The sequence below is a fragment of the Nesoenas mayeri genome (genome assembly GCF_963082525.1).
Source record: "Nesoenas mayeri genome assembly, chromosome: 1".
Lineage (NCBI taxonomy): Eukaryota > Metazoa > Chordata > Aves > Columbiformes > Columbidae > Nesoenas > Nesoenas mayeri.
Genome location: NC_137541.1, coordinates 141,940,688 through 141,956,135, shown reverse-complemented (window position 1 = coordinate 141,956,135; position 15,448 = coordinate 141,940,688).

The following is a 15,448-nucleotide window of genomic DNA, read 5'->3' as shown; positions in this document are numbered from 1 at the left end:
TGAAGACAAGTTCATTTCAGGTGTCACATTTAATCAAGGCGAGGACTTCATTCCAAACCAAAGACATAATGGCAAGTAATCATTATTACAATACTAAAAAAAAAAGTTTCAACTGACCACTGTTAGGAGACTCTTCATCATTTGGGGAACACATATAAGTACAAGAAAGAAATGATAAAACAAGGTATAGCTGTTATTAATAAAGAGAAGAGAGAAAAAAATAAGAAGGAATTCAGGAAGAGGGGAGGCATGAGTAGTATTTAACAGCAGTTCTCAAAGGTGATTTATGAGATTTGTACACACATTAGGAGATAATCCAGTCTAGAGCCTAAATAGGCAGCAGAAACAAAACTGCCAAAAATGAAAGATGCTGAGGTGAGGTGTTTTTAGTTTCTTCATTATTCTGAATACAGATGCTGCCTTTTAGGTTGAAAAGAAGAAAAAGAGGGTGATAATTTTTTTCTATATATACTATTTGAAACTAATCCATCCAAATCTGCATTTGAAAGCAATGGCATTGTCATGTGGCAGTAGTTTGTACATTTTGCCGACTGTGTCTTAAAAGAAGAGATGAAAACTCTTCATAAGTTTGCCTTACTTCCCATCTCCGAAACGTTACTTTCAAAAACTTATAATGAAAATAGCATCTAACAAATGAGCAAACATGGATGTCATATAATGCTACAGATTCTACTAGGTCTTAGATTTTTGTGCAGTACAGTCACTGACTTACTATTAAAGCTCAAATTAGTGAAGATGGAAGAAACTGGATTACCCTTCAGTTCCAAGCAGACACCTGCTAAATCTCTGGTAGCTCAGTTAATTCCCCCACATGTTCCCCTCCATTCACAACCCAGCTTTCCTCCAGGAGCTTCTTCCTTTGCCTCTCGTGAAGCTGCTGTGCCCTGGGGTCCCCTCAGCCAGCGGCATGAAACTGTTGTGCCTCCACAAAGCACTCATATAGGTGCAGTCACACCAGCAAAGCTGACTTTGGAAGGTTTTGATTTATTTAATTCTTACTGTTTCTTTCATTTGTGTGTGTGTGTAAGGGCAGGGCTTGCTACCCCAGCACGTTGCTCAGAGTTGCTGTTACGGCTGCTTCTCACCTAGAAGGACCTTGCCAATAAGTATTCCTTTAGCAGTAAAGTGCTCCTACTCTAAACACAGCCTAAAATGTACCTTGTGTCCACTGCTGGTACTTGCCAAAGTATCCCTCAAAGGTTTTTGGAGCTTACAAGGCTGCAAACACATCTTTTGGAAACATTAGCTCCTGGATGACTTTAGTAGCACAACTCGTGAGTACAGTCCTTTAGGGAGTTCATTCCTGCAGGATCTAATCAGCCTTGTTATTTAATTTATTGAGAATTTTGCAACAATTTTCAGGGAATACAGCTCAGACCTAAAAAACAACCCTCTAAAACTCTGAGCCTGTGGGCTATAATTATGTACGCTAGATTATCTCTTTCCTTAGCATGGTTAAACAAGCCTTCCAGAAAGCACATTAGAAGCATTTGTATTAAGAATACATGATTTCTGCTGAACATCTGAAAATATGTGCAGGCTTCTTGATCTAACACAAAACTATCTTAGAGTTAATGTAGGTGTCCTATCTCACAGTGAAACAAAACAAACATACAAAAGAAAATCATTTTAAGGACTGCTGATAGCCCTTCCGATGTCTGGAGAAACAAGACTCCTTTTTCCTTGCTAGAGAAATACCTGCCTAGTAGATTGATGGTTTTATATGCTTAAGACATGGCCTGTAGATAGCCATGAACCTTTGGTTCTGATGTTCAGCAGTAAGAATCTAGTGGATGAAGTATGTGGGGAAGAATATGGTGTCATTTAAGTGCATTGATCTTTCCGATGCCAGATTTTGTGAAGTTAGTCATTGTTGTCTTAACTACATCATCCTAGGAACAGCTAGTACATGCCTTAACTACCCCTTTGCACAGATACAAGAAGAACTTTTTAAAATAAGTAGCTGCTTCAAAAATATCCAGATTTTGAAACAAGGACTGGGCAGGGAAAATGGAGGCCATAGTTGATTGACAGTGCAGGATATAGACCCGTTCAGATCCTAATCCATGAGGGGATGTTTGCATCTGGCCCCATAATGGAGACCACATGCCCAAATTAGATGCCTGGACTCCACGCATGCGCATTAGGGGAAGTGAGTGCCTCGGAGGGGGATTCACAAAAGCCACTGTTTAGGGAGCTGGTAAGCCAGACAAATAGGAAAAGCTGAAGACTGCAGTTTATCCTAAACCCTAGCTCTCTCCTGGGTTTAAGGGCCTTCTGGTGAATGAAGGGCACAGGCACAAGTCCCTCCACTCTCAGCTGATAGCCCACAATCCTCTTTTAAAGGCAGGTGCCAATTTTTTCCTTCAAACCCTGAGCACAAGGGTTTGACTGAGCTCAAGCACAGTCTGACTCAGGCTGTAGAAGATAGGCCTAAGTCCTTCCTTTAGTAAAGAGCATTGAAGTGGGTATCTCCTACCTCCTAGGCATGCCCCAGCCAGCAGGCTATGGGCATCAGCTCTCAGGAGGTGAGTGGGAGCTGGCATGGGTCACAGCAGACCCAAGGAGGCTTGGGGAGGAGGAAAGCCATGAGAAACTTTGTCTGAAAGCTTGGGAGGTGTTAGAAGGCAAAGGGAGCCTCAAGTCAACACCCTGCATTAAGAAAGGTTTGTGCACTGGGACCAAGCAGCCCTTTAGGAGGACTTCAGTGGCCTGGCAGCTTGGGCAATGGCTAATCAGTCTGTGGTCAAGGACTTGGATTTTGATTACGGACTGAAGTGCTTTAATTTCCCCCTCCAATCCTATTTCCTCATCTGTTTCCAGCCCCACCTCTGCCTGGTAGTGCTGCTGGCAGTTGAAGGGAGGCTGGTGTCCTGCTTTGGTCCAGTTCAGCAGCTGGGTAGCAACAGGTTTGTCAGCTTATCACCACTGCCAGAGTCCTTCATCCTGGCTGCTGTACTGATGAAACGCAAGTGCCAGCTCCTGCTGCAGATTTTTTAAACCAGTTGGACAGGAGAGCTGAGCACTGACCAGCTTTTTATACCCTGTGTATTTGCTGGTCTCACAGCTATCAGTGATCATGGGTCCAAATGGCTGCACTGAACATTTTGTATTGTTTCTCTTGGAGCAGTGCTGAGAGACTTGCGCGAACGGTAGTATTTGCTCTTCAGTACTTGGCTTTGCTTTTCTTTGGCCTTGGCTGGGTTATTTCAAGGTGACAGATACAGTGATTTCAAGTGCTTTAAACCATAGTACATTGGATTGCATATAAGAAATTAATTCTGCCTCACAGCATCTTTGGAGTTTAAATGACTATGTGTTTTCATGGATCCAGGATAAATGTGTGTGAGTGGTGGGGGCAGGGTCTTTTCTGTGTGTGTGTGTTTCAGAAGCATTTTTTTTTCTTCACTGGACTTTTGAGAGATGTAACAAACATTTACTGTAAATATTCACTGAATCAAACCTACGGGGAGTATTTCACAACTCACGTTGGAAGGTGTTTTGGTGGCTTCATGCTATCCTTATTTTGACACTTGTAGAGTGGGAAGAGAGTGGCATCTGTGTAGGCCTGTCCATGTTACACTTGTTAGCAAGTAACAGTGATTTCAATCTTTGTCCCTCTGCCCATTGACTAGTCAAGTGGTTATCTGCTGAAGCAGACTTGAATAAGAAGCATTTCTTACCTGCTGTGCAAGAAGAAAAGACAGAAGGTCTGTCTGGTATGACACAAGGATGTGTGTGTGCGTACAGTTCAGCCATGGTGGCAGTGTAGAGGAGCACACTAGAGTTTTTGATGGTGATTGCACCCAAGTGCCAGATTATGGAGAGGTGTACATTGGTAGATCCACTATCAACCTTCTAGCAACTTCCGACTTCCTGTCTGCTCATAGACGTGACTCAGAGAACAAAGGGTCTTTAATTTTTGACTAGATGACCTTTGAATGGCTCTTCCAACCCGAACTATTCTATGATTCTACACAAATTAAAAGCCCAGTTTTGAAACTATTTTAACAAACTGAGTGTTTAGTTCTGCTTATTGTCATGTTAGTCCATATTGAGAAAAGTAGCATGAAAAATAAAATTTAACCACTTAGGAAACATGATCATGAGATAATATCTGCTTGATTTTTGTGAATGGAACAGTGTCAGGTCATTACTAAGATCAGCACATCCTAACAAATATTGCCACATCTGCAATATTTTATAATAAAATAGGAAAATTATTGTTTCTGAATAATTTTAAAACATCCTCCCGATTTCTGTTTGGGTGGAGTAGTCTAGTATGTTTTACCTTCCAAAGTAAGATCTTCCGCTGTTTGAGCAAAGGTAGAAAAAGTAAGTAAAAGGCAAGAATCTTTTTAATGGCAAATAACCTTCCAATAAAAATTGTCTGAGAGACAGGAGTATTTTCAAGAAAAAACACTTTACAGACATTTGTCATTGTTTTCATATCTCCCTTGGACTGGGACTTCGAGTTTCCCAGGAGCTGCAAAGTTAGAACACAGCAAATAAAAATAATGGAGAGAAAAGCTGCTATTTCTCTTGACAGGCTCGTCAAAGCACGGTGAATGGAAATACTGTAAGTGGTAACAGTTTGTCTCCAAAACAGAGTCTCCAAAGCCCTTTGCTTGTATTGAAAAAAAAAAAAAAAAGTCATGAAGCAACATGAGGGCAAGAGCCAAGAAAGCACATTTTGTACACCATCAAAGTAAGAAAAGGAACAGAAATTCTATGCCGTGCCAGGTTCAGAACGGCAATCAAGCAAATTTAGTGGCAAGAAGGCAACACGTAAGGCCACAGGATTGCAACAGGAGTCCCAGAGAACAATAAATTGTTTCAAATTAAGATCAGGCCAAGCACTTCAGAGTCCTGCACAGATTTCTTGCTTTCTAGTTCAAGAACTCCCAGGACTGTTAAAGAAAACACTCTGCAGGTTGCAAATGCTAGAGAGTACAATAACTGCAAAGGGGCACATGAAATAAAGTTTCTCTATAACCAAAACACTCCAACCAAAGAATTAATGCATCCAGAGTTAGACTCTTTTTATTTAATGAGATTTCATTATCTTGATGCCTTGTTAGGGGTTAATGGCTCCCATACAGTTCACTCTAAAGCACTTGAATTTAATCAGTACACATGCAGGGCTAAAAAGTGGAGGGAAGAGGAGGGGGGATATAGTTCTAGACCTCAGAGAAGTCCCTGCTTCATCACTGATAATAAAGAGGCTAAAATTACCACTTTCCAAAGAGCCACCTGAGAGGTGCCAGGAGCCCTCACCTCCCAAAATGCCCCCCTGCAGAACACTGGTGAGATTGCAGCGGTAACGGAGACAGACACCTGCCTTCACAAAGCCATGGCTGGGCTCTATCCAGCCACAACGCAGTGCAGCCTTTTTACACCCAAAATGAAGAGACAGTGATATTGGTCATGGTGTGGCAGGAGGTCACACTGGGGCAGGAGATCATACTGGGGCAAGGTTTCCGTAGGTGGCCCATGGGCCATGCAAGGCCAGTCAGACCTCAAGCATTGCCGGCAACTGGACCGGCTCTTGCTACAGCCTAGGGATTAAGACAAGCACAAAAGCAGTTTCTGGCCACTTTTCACTCATCTCCTCATCTGGCACCAAGCGTAGCTTAGCTAGTCTGAAAAGTCAAGCCTACATGGATGTTACATGTGCAGACATCTGTACTGCTTTACATAATATTTGATTCAATAAAAAGACAGATTATCTTCCCTGCGACACCTGTAACAATCAGTCATTATCATTACCAAAGGCCTTTATTAATCAGAATTTTCCTTTCTATTGCCACTTCCGGGGAAGTGTTTAAGAAAAACAGGTACTCTAGCACCTATTTGTGTCTTGCAGATGTTAATGAATGGGATTTTTGCAAATACATATGAGATTTCCTAAAGGCATCAAGATCTACTAATTCACACATTGCTCCCCCTCTAAGAAATCTTCCCAGACACATGATACAAAACCCAAAACCAGGCTGTATTAGAATAAAATATATATGTAGCCTAGGTTGAACTTTTGTGTCTCTTTAGGACACAATGCACCTCCACAAGGAATATATTTGATTTTTTTCTGCTTTTAGTACAATGCTTTGATTAATCAAATGAGGAACTAAGATTTCTCTGAGCAGTAAAACTGGTATATATCCTTCAGAATAAGACTCTTGCCACTTCTGAGTATTTGGGTGAGATTCAGGATATATTTGATTTTATTAACTGTCACAGAAAGAGACAGTCTTCTTCCCTCACTTCTGTCTACTCTCATAGATCTGGTAAGATGGAGCATGATTAATAAGCTTAACACTAAACTGTGCAGATTGTTCGCTTGTCATTTAGAGCCAATTGCTAGCGTGTGGCTTGTTCACAAAGCTGTAGCTGGCTGAACCAAGAGGTAGCAAAATGGAAACTTTTTACACTTTTGAGTATAATTCATAGCAGCACTGCTAGAGGCACTGCTTTGGATTAAAATAGTAAAATGCTGTAATACACTTTGCAAACCATTGTACCATAATAACATACAAACAATTTGTACCATGAAAATTTGGGAGGCTTCTACTGCACGCAGCCAGCACAAGCTGTCCCAGGGCAGAGTAAGACCAAAAATGATGAGTGACAGCTGAGAAGGGAGGTTTCCAAAGAAGCCTGTCGTTCCCTGTCCACACTGGTTTGCTACCAGTGATCACCATAGCTCACTATCAACACCTTGAGGTTCACCCTACTGGGTCAAGCACTTCAGTCTGAAGCGCATCTCCAGTTGTTTATCTTTGACTTATTTTGGGGTCAGGGACTGGCAGTAGATGTGAAGAGTTTTTATCAAAACAACCCCCAGACTAACAACACCCGCAGGAGACACTCAGTTACCTACTTCCATGAAAACCAGCCTCATTGCCTGTGGGCTGCAAACAGCAAACCCGTTACATCTGATAAGGCAAATTCCCAAATTCCTCAGAGGGCACCAGTGCCTGTGCCCCACAAAGAGCCTGTTCTGCAGTGGCCAGCCACACCACTGCTTCAGAGGAGAAGCCCTTGGTTCAGTTCCCATGTTGAACAAACAGTCAATGCTTGGGTGCATTGGCTGCCAGTCCCAGGCTCTGCGCCAGGAGGGTGATTTCGTGCCGATAAGCAGGGAGGCAGCTCAACGCTTTGATCGCCTTGTGTGTTCCACGCTATCGGGTCCAGGTTTCCGTGCCTCGTGCAGCCAATCACTGAATGGGCAGCTAGTGGCAGTCACTTAAGTATCTCCATCAAAGCTGCCTACCACCAAGACTGTAGGCAAACTGCCCAGAAGAGAGCATTAGGCAGAGGATTCAAGCACATGCCGTATGGCAGAGAACAGGAAAATGTATTCAAAGGCAGGTATTTGCTAAATCCTACCTATAATTAATTCTAATCCCATAATTAAAGTTGCATGCTTTTCTGCAAACATTCCCCCACGTCGGTCCTTCCTCCCCACCCTGAGGTCAGCTAGTGATTTGTGCAAACACGTACACACCACCACGCGAGAGAGCTGCATCCTTGGTGACCGTGGTCACCCAGCTGGTGATGCCTGGCTTGTTGATCCTTGTCACGGCTCCCTGCTGCCTGATAGCAAGTCGCTTTCAGGCATTTTCCAGCCAAGAGCTTCTGGGCCAGATCCTCAAAGACAAGCAAGAGACCAGCTCCTCTGGAAATCAATTGCTAGTGCCGGGCATCTGAACACCATCGTAAATCGTGAGCTCCGTGTTTGTGTTGGGTCAGCAGAGCTTTGTGCCTGGGAGTCAGGGGTTGTGGAGATGTCAACCTAATCATGCCCAGATTTGCAGGGACAGATGGAGATGCCTACCCAGGGCCACATAGCTCACAGCAGACTGGGCATTGGGACATTGACTAAAGTCAACATAATTACATCTGCATGCCCTAATTTTTCCTTCTCATCATGGCTGCTTCCAGTCCCAGCATGTATATTTTCATACCTTCGCACACATAAATACCTGCACGCAGACAACTATTTTTGTATATAAGTAGATACAGACATACATGCAAATATACTCTGGAAGTACAAAATAGGGCAAGTCCAAGGGTACCATTTTCATACAGAGAGCTGGGTGACCATCCAGACTGAGTATATGCATGAATGTATTTGCAAAAGATTGGAGCAGAGGCAGTTGCTTTGTCTTTGGAAATGTATTTACAAATGGATAAGCAGAAATCTCCCCAGGCATTGCAAGAAAAGATCGTATAATTACCACTGAAGCCAAAGACAGCTTATAGATGATTATCAGTTTTTAAGATGAAGCCACTTATTGAGATGCTTTCACACTTCTCTAAGAAAATAACTGTAGACACCATTTTGAATTAAAAAATAGAAATAGGCATCCACCACATGTTGAATATTCCCCATTAGCAGCAGGTTTATGTATGTGTGCATTTTAAAATGTTTATTATGACAATCCTTGTTATGACTGTCTTAGATTTAGTAAATACCACATGATAATCAGACACAGTTGTTAGACCTTGAGCAAAATATGATTTAATTTATTTTTAACATACTGAACAATAGCTGTTTCTTGGTAATCTAAACTGAACACAGACACTCAACACAACTTTGTTTCCTTGGAGGGGACAGTGAAAAGGAGCGAAGGAAAAAATAATAATAATAAACCTGATCTCTGTGAGAGAGTTTCACAAGAGGCAAGAAGGCAGGATTATATTTACCATAAATCCTACTTTCCTCCATACTGAATACACAGGCCTTAGAGACCCTTTAGCAATGTAAACTCTTCATCGACTCAGGTATCACCTTTGATGAAGCTGTAGACACTGTTAAAAGTAAAACGATGCAAGACCCCAAACTTGCTTGGGCTGAAGTCTGGCATGGACCATATATCTGCTCCCAATGACAAGGCTGAACCCTGTCACAGGGACTGCACTCTCACAATGTTCTGCTCTTTGCTGCTGAAAATAAGATTAAATCAGTATAACTAGTCTTAATTTGTGTTAGGAAACTGGTTGGCTTTCAGAGGAAATTTGTGCCAAGTTGCATTTGGTTGCCTTCTCTCCCTAGTTTTATGTGGAGTATGACTGATCTTTCAAAACTAAACCCCCCAAACTGAGGTTAATTAGTTCAATTGCAAATTCAAAAACATCTGTCCAAATGACATAAAACTTTGTTTGGCAAGGAAAAGCAGAGGAGTGCTTTATAGTCAAGTAGTGATATGTACGTTAAATGGCACCCTAAGATCTGAGTAAATACCAAATTATTTGGCAAGCAAACGGTGGTTGGTTTTTCCTGCCCCGAAAATAAAATTCCCAGTAAAAGTCAGTCTCTGTGCAGTACAGGGTATCCTCAGACCCCTTCAGAAAGTACTCACCAACTTACAAGTTAGTCCTCAAAGGAGTTCAATGATTTAGAGATTAATTTCGGCTAAGATTAAGTTTTGAAATCATGCCTTTGAAAACTGTGGAGGACAATGTGCTCAAAAGATCACTGCTCAAGTCACCTACGGATCACAGCACTGCTGCTGGGAATGAAAACCAACATTTACTTGACTTTTCACATATAAAGACATCACCCAGTTGAAGTCACCCCAACTATTAATTGATGCTGGGCCACTACAGAAACTAAGGCCTTGATAATTGCTCTTCTAGTTTTCATAGAATCATTTTGATCATTGATCATAGATCATTGAGTCCAACCATTAACCTAACACTGCCAAATCCACCTCTAAACCATGGCCCTAAGCACCTCATCTACGTGTCTCTTAAACATCTCCAGGAATGGTGGCTCAACCACTTCCCTGGGCAGTCTGTTCCAATGCCTGACAACCCTTTGTGTGAAGAAAGTGCTAACATTTCTTAGAAGACAGGTAGCTGGCTAACAGAAAAGAAAATTATATACCCAGAGATTAATCTAATGGACTTCAGGTGGTGGGGACCTTAACAAAAATATGTATGGGGTGGGCACACACTTGCATGTATAACCCAGCGGTTTAAGGGAACCATATTGTACAAAACAGGAACAGTACAGGTTATTTGTTACCAAAGTAACAATAAAACCGAAAGCAGGGAAAAAAAACAGTTATTGCTTCGCAAAGACCTTGTAGCTTTCTGGTACAAGCCCTACTTTGACTTAGCGTGAGCTGCCATGTAGCTCTGCCCGTGAGCTGGGGGACAGCCAGGGAGCTCCCCATGGAGGGCAACTGTGCGTCCAACTCACCAGCTCCCTGCAGCCCGGTGGTGTTACTCCTTACACATGGCAGCACCTTATCTGCCATTTCCATGGCATTTTGCCATCCCCACACATCTCTACATGACAAAGAGGGACTTTAGGGAAGTTTATAATGTTCCTGTGGGATTGGACCCCCCCACCCCAAGAGCAGAGCCATCCCTGGCTACACCATTGTAGACACTTGGGAATATGATCCATTATCAAGGTTACTCCAAAAGTTGCCGTGTTCTTGACCACTTTTGATCTCAAGTCAAAAACATGTTGGAGCATTCAGCTTTTTAGCATCAAATAATTTTTGGAAACCCTCTTCTGGGCACAAAATCTCCAGAGTCACTTGAATTTTCATTTCATTAGTTTTGCAGCAGTGATTTTCCATGTAGAAACCTGAGCACTAGCAAGTCCATCCCCTCAGCACAGTGGGGAAGGGGTCCCTGCAGTTTTGTGCACCCCCATGGAAGGGACTCCAGGGCAGAAGAGTTGAGGTCACCGAAATCTGCTCATGCTTTATGCCTCTTCAGGGAAATACAGCAGTTCAAAAGCAGTACGTACTAAATTAAGCCCACAGGGCTAGTCTTAGGGTCAGCATCTTAGAGGTTCTAAGACATGGGCAAATTTCATTTAACCCCAAAATTGGTTGCAGAGTGATCACTTCCCTGTAAGAGCTGATAAATCAAGGTCTAGCCTCCATGCTTTTCATGATCAACTATGATTTCAAGTCCCATATGGACACGCATCACTCTTTCCATACATTCTTTATGTAATTAGGCTAAACGAACCATTATTTCTTCACACCAATTTAAGAATTATGACTGCTGGTACATTTTGTTTTGTTTCCAGTTTCGACTGACAAATGCAAATAGCCAGAGGAAGGTCCTTTCTAGTTTTCTCAGGAGAACAGCTCTACAAAGAGATTATTGAGAAATTTTCTCACTTGAGCTTTGCCTGTGAAAGTACGTTTTTTCAAGGACTCTCTCTCACCCACAGAGCCAACCACATGTGTTCACACACAAGCAGCTGAACACTGTGGTTTAGGATAATGTTCTTAGGCTTGCTCCACCCTAGGTGAAGCAAAATCATAGAATCATAGAATGTCCTGAGTTGGAAGGGACCCACAAGAGTCTTGCATTGGGCAGGAACAATCCCAGGCTCCAGTATAAGTTGGGGAATGACCTGTTAGAGAGCAGTGTAGGGGAAAGAGATCTAGGGGTCCTGGTGGACAACAGGATGACCATGAGCCAGCACTGTGCCCTTGTGGCCATGAAGGCCAATGGCATCCTGGGGTGTATTACAAGGGGGGTGGTTAGTAGACCCAGAGAGGTTCTCCTTCCCCTCTACTCTGCCCTAGTGAGACCACATCTGGAATATTGTGTCCAGTTCTGGGCCCCTTAGTTCAAGAAGGACAGGGAGCTGCTGGAGAGGGTCCTGCGCAGGGCAACAGAGATGATTAAGGGAGTGGAGCATCTCCCTTATGAGGAAAGGCTGAGGGAGCTGGGTCTCTAGCTTGGAGGAGACTGAGGGGTGACCCCATTAATGTTTATAAATATGTAAAGGGTGAGTGTCATGAGGATGGAGCCAGGCTCTTCTTAGTGACAACCAATGATAGCACAAGGGGTAATGGGTGCAAACTGGAACATAGGAGGTTCCACTTAAATATGAGAAGAAACTTCTTCTCAGTGAGGGTGCCAGAGCACTGGAACAGGCTGCTCAGGGGGGCTGTGGGGTCTCCTTCTCTAGAGACATTCAAAACCCACCTGGACACATTCCTATGTAACCTCATCTAGGTGCTCCTGTTCCACCAGGGGAATTGGACTAGATGATCTTTTGAGGTCCCTTCTAATCTCTAACATTCTGTGATTCTGTGAACAAACCAAGTGACTTGACCTGCTCCTTTTATGGCTTCCCCTCTAATGCCTTCACCAACCTAGTGGCCCTCATCTGGACACTCTCCAATAGCTTTATATCCTTTTTATATTGTGGTGCCCAAAAAGTTTACTGTGTCTTAATCTGAAAGGCTGGTACAAAAATGACACATCACACAGTATGAAGGCCCAGTAGCATCTACTCCATCTTCTCTCAGACATTCGAACAATTCAGGTAAAGCTTTGGTCTGCCATAAATCTGTAGACACATTCCCATTGCTTTCTGACAGAAACCCAGAAAAATCCCATTCCAAAGCCAGCTTACTGCTTCACTGATGGATACCTTTGAAAGCACATCGGATTCCTTTAAATGAATGTGTTTGAAGATAATCCCTAAATTGCTGGGGTTTGGATGAAGGGTGTGTGAAGCCTTACACTTTGGCTGTATCTTCAGCACAGATTTTCTCTCCTCACTCCAGTGATTTCCTTAAGTAAGTCTTGTCACTGCTGTGAACATCTCCTTTTGCTATTCACAAACTCTGTGGGACCTATCTGACATTTAGGATCTATACACCTCTTTTGAAAACCAAGAGCAAGATTTTCAGTAGCTTTTAAGATCCTGGTGGTTTCCTAGTGAGGTCTTCAAACAACTAGAACTGTGCACTCAGGCGTTCAGAAACAAACTGCAAGGCAGAAGAAAAGACCTTAAACTTCTCTCTTCTTAATACATAAGTAACTTTTTATAATAGGATGAGACAGGCAATGAGCTGCAACAATGAAGGACTATCGCAGTCATTCCTCATGTTTCAGGGCAGGCTCGCCTTACAGCAACAGTATCTGATAGTGATAATCCAGCTGGACCCACTAGAAGCATGCAGAGAGCAGTAGCAGTCACATACACAACTTCACTACATTTCTCATCAAGATTAATGTTGTCTGATCCCTCCTTCCTTTGGGAGCAGGGGAGAGATGAGCCACATGGCCAGCACCAAACATGAGCCGCTTCCCAGGTACCTGTGGCAGCTCCCAAGATCCAGACAGCTCACATGAGGCCACCGAGGAGGCTCTGACCTCCTCCACAAAGACGTCAGCCAAAGTCCTATTCGGCCTGAGGTTGTTCAGTAAATAGACAGCCACCTTCCACCTCAGCTGGTCACAGGCACCAGCCCCGGCCAAAATCAATAGACCAGAAGCAATCTGTCATTTCCAGGCTACACTGTTTTGGATATGATAAGTCAAAAAACACTGAGGGAAACACAGATGGAGTGAGATCACCTCATTTTCTGGAGCCTTCCTATCTCTAGAAGTCTTGCCTGATCTCCCTCAAAATTTCCATGTGCGGACACAAAAACATCTCGTGTGCTGCGTGGTCACCCCTGTTACACCACGGGTGCCTTGTGTGAGGCTTGGCAGGGCCCAGGGAGCTCAGCTCCAGCAGTGGGAGCCTGAGTTCACCCTCGGCTAAGGGCAGGCTGGTATCTCCTAATAGGAACTTCTTTTCAATTGCTGCAAATAGCTCCCACCGGCACACAAAGCCCATGTTTTGTAATAAAAACAAGGAGAAAAATCACATCCAAAGGAATTTTACCTATTTCTCTCTCCACTTATTCCACTGAAATTATCTTAACAAAACAAACCCCCAAAACTGGCCACCAGAACAACAAAGTAGCCAAGCTAGTTTAATAACCTTATTCTTCAAAATCTACCCCGCCCTTCATACTTGTAGGTTTCAATGACAGTTCTAAATCATCCTATATATATGTATATATGTATTTTTATATATATATATTAAAAAAAAAAAAAGTTTCACTGCCTTTCTTTCTTCACATAGACAACACTTCATTTGGGAGAGATGCACAAAAAGCCATAAGTTTTCCAGAAGCTGGGATTTTCCCTCTAATGTGAGGCAGGTGTTACCCTACCTGGCTACAAAGAGCCAAAGCTGCAGACAGTCACAGTACTGAAAGGAACAGAAAGCACAGGGAGAAGAATGGGGATACCCCGCCATCCCAGAAAAAGGTCACTCAGGGTCCATGAGCCCAGATGAAGCTGCAGCAGAATAAGAAGTTACCATGTCCCAGCTGACCACGCACAGGCTGTCCTTGCAGTCCAGTGCCACTGAGCTTTAAGCAGAAATACCAGGTTTTAAGGCCACAATCCTCTATCTCACAGCAAAGCAGCCAGCCATGGGCTAAGAGCCACGTTAAACACACTGGAGAAGCGTTTGCTGAAATGTTTTGCTGAACAAGGATGACCAACAGTGCTTGGGCTTTAGCTACACTTAAAAACTCCTGTACATCTTGGCTCTGGTTTTCTTTGCCACATGGCAGCTGGTTACATCCAAGACCTTAAATTTCTAGGAGAGAAAGTGACTGTAGAAACTCACCAGTGCAACATACACTCCATCTAGTGTTTATTCACTAATATTTCATTTTCTTAAATGGTTTGTTTTGCTGTTAACACATAGCTCCATCTTTTCTGTAGTTTGTTTGGATATTTAAGATCATTATTTAAAATATTAACCTTCTGCTGGTTGTTTTAATTCAACAGTTTTGATTTAGCCTCCACTTACAGCTTCAGTAATGATGATACTCTAATATCCATTGACAGATTAAATCTCATGGAACAAAATTATAGGCTCATAGAACAAAATGAAGGAGAAATGTTTGAAAAGAGCAGCAAGTCTTTCCCCAAGTGCTTTGCTAACACAAAGTCAATGGAGAACTTTGAGCAGGAGTAAAACATAAAAACTGACACCCAATATTACCACCTGGTCAATAACTTTCACCACAGCACAGAGCAGAGAGAGCAGCAGTTTCTCTGGGACGGTTCCTGCCAGCCCACCTGCTGCTCGAGCCAAGCCCACAGCAGCAATCAGGGAAACCATGCACCACAACTACAGGGCTGGATGCCTGTGGGGCCACTAACCCAGTCCCGGAGTTTGGTGAGCTCCGCAGCCACTCTGCAGCCTCCTCACACCTCCAGCCCGCTGGGCACGAGCCACTCACAGATGTATTGCAAAGTCCCACCCTCCCACGTTATTTTGAGGCCCATTTTGGAGGCATGCTGTACACTATGCAGGGTTAGAGGAGGCAAGCAGAGCTGCTTGCTGCCCTCTCCTCCATGAATACATTTCCTCCTTCTAACTCTACCCACCTCTCGCACTCCCCATGGTGGCCTCACCTGCCCAAAGCCAGGTCTCCATATAGCCCCTGCAAGGACATGTCTCAGCCCACATCAGGTCGTGCTGCCCCAAAAAGCAATTTGGGTCACAGAATGGTTAATGTTGGAAGGGACCTCTGGAGGTCATCTAATCCAAGCCACCTGCTAAAGCAGGTTCACCTGG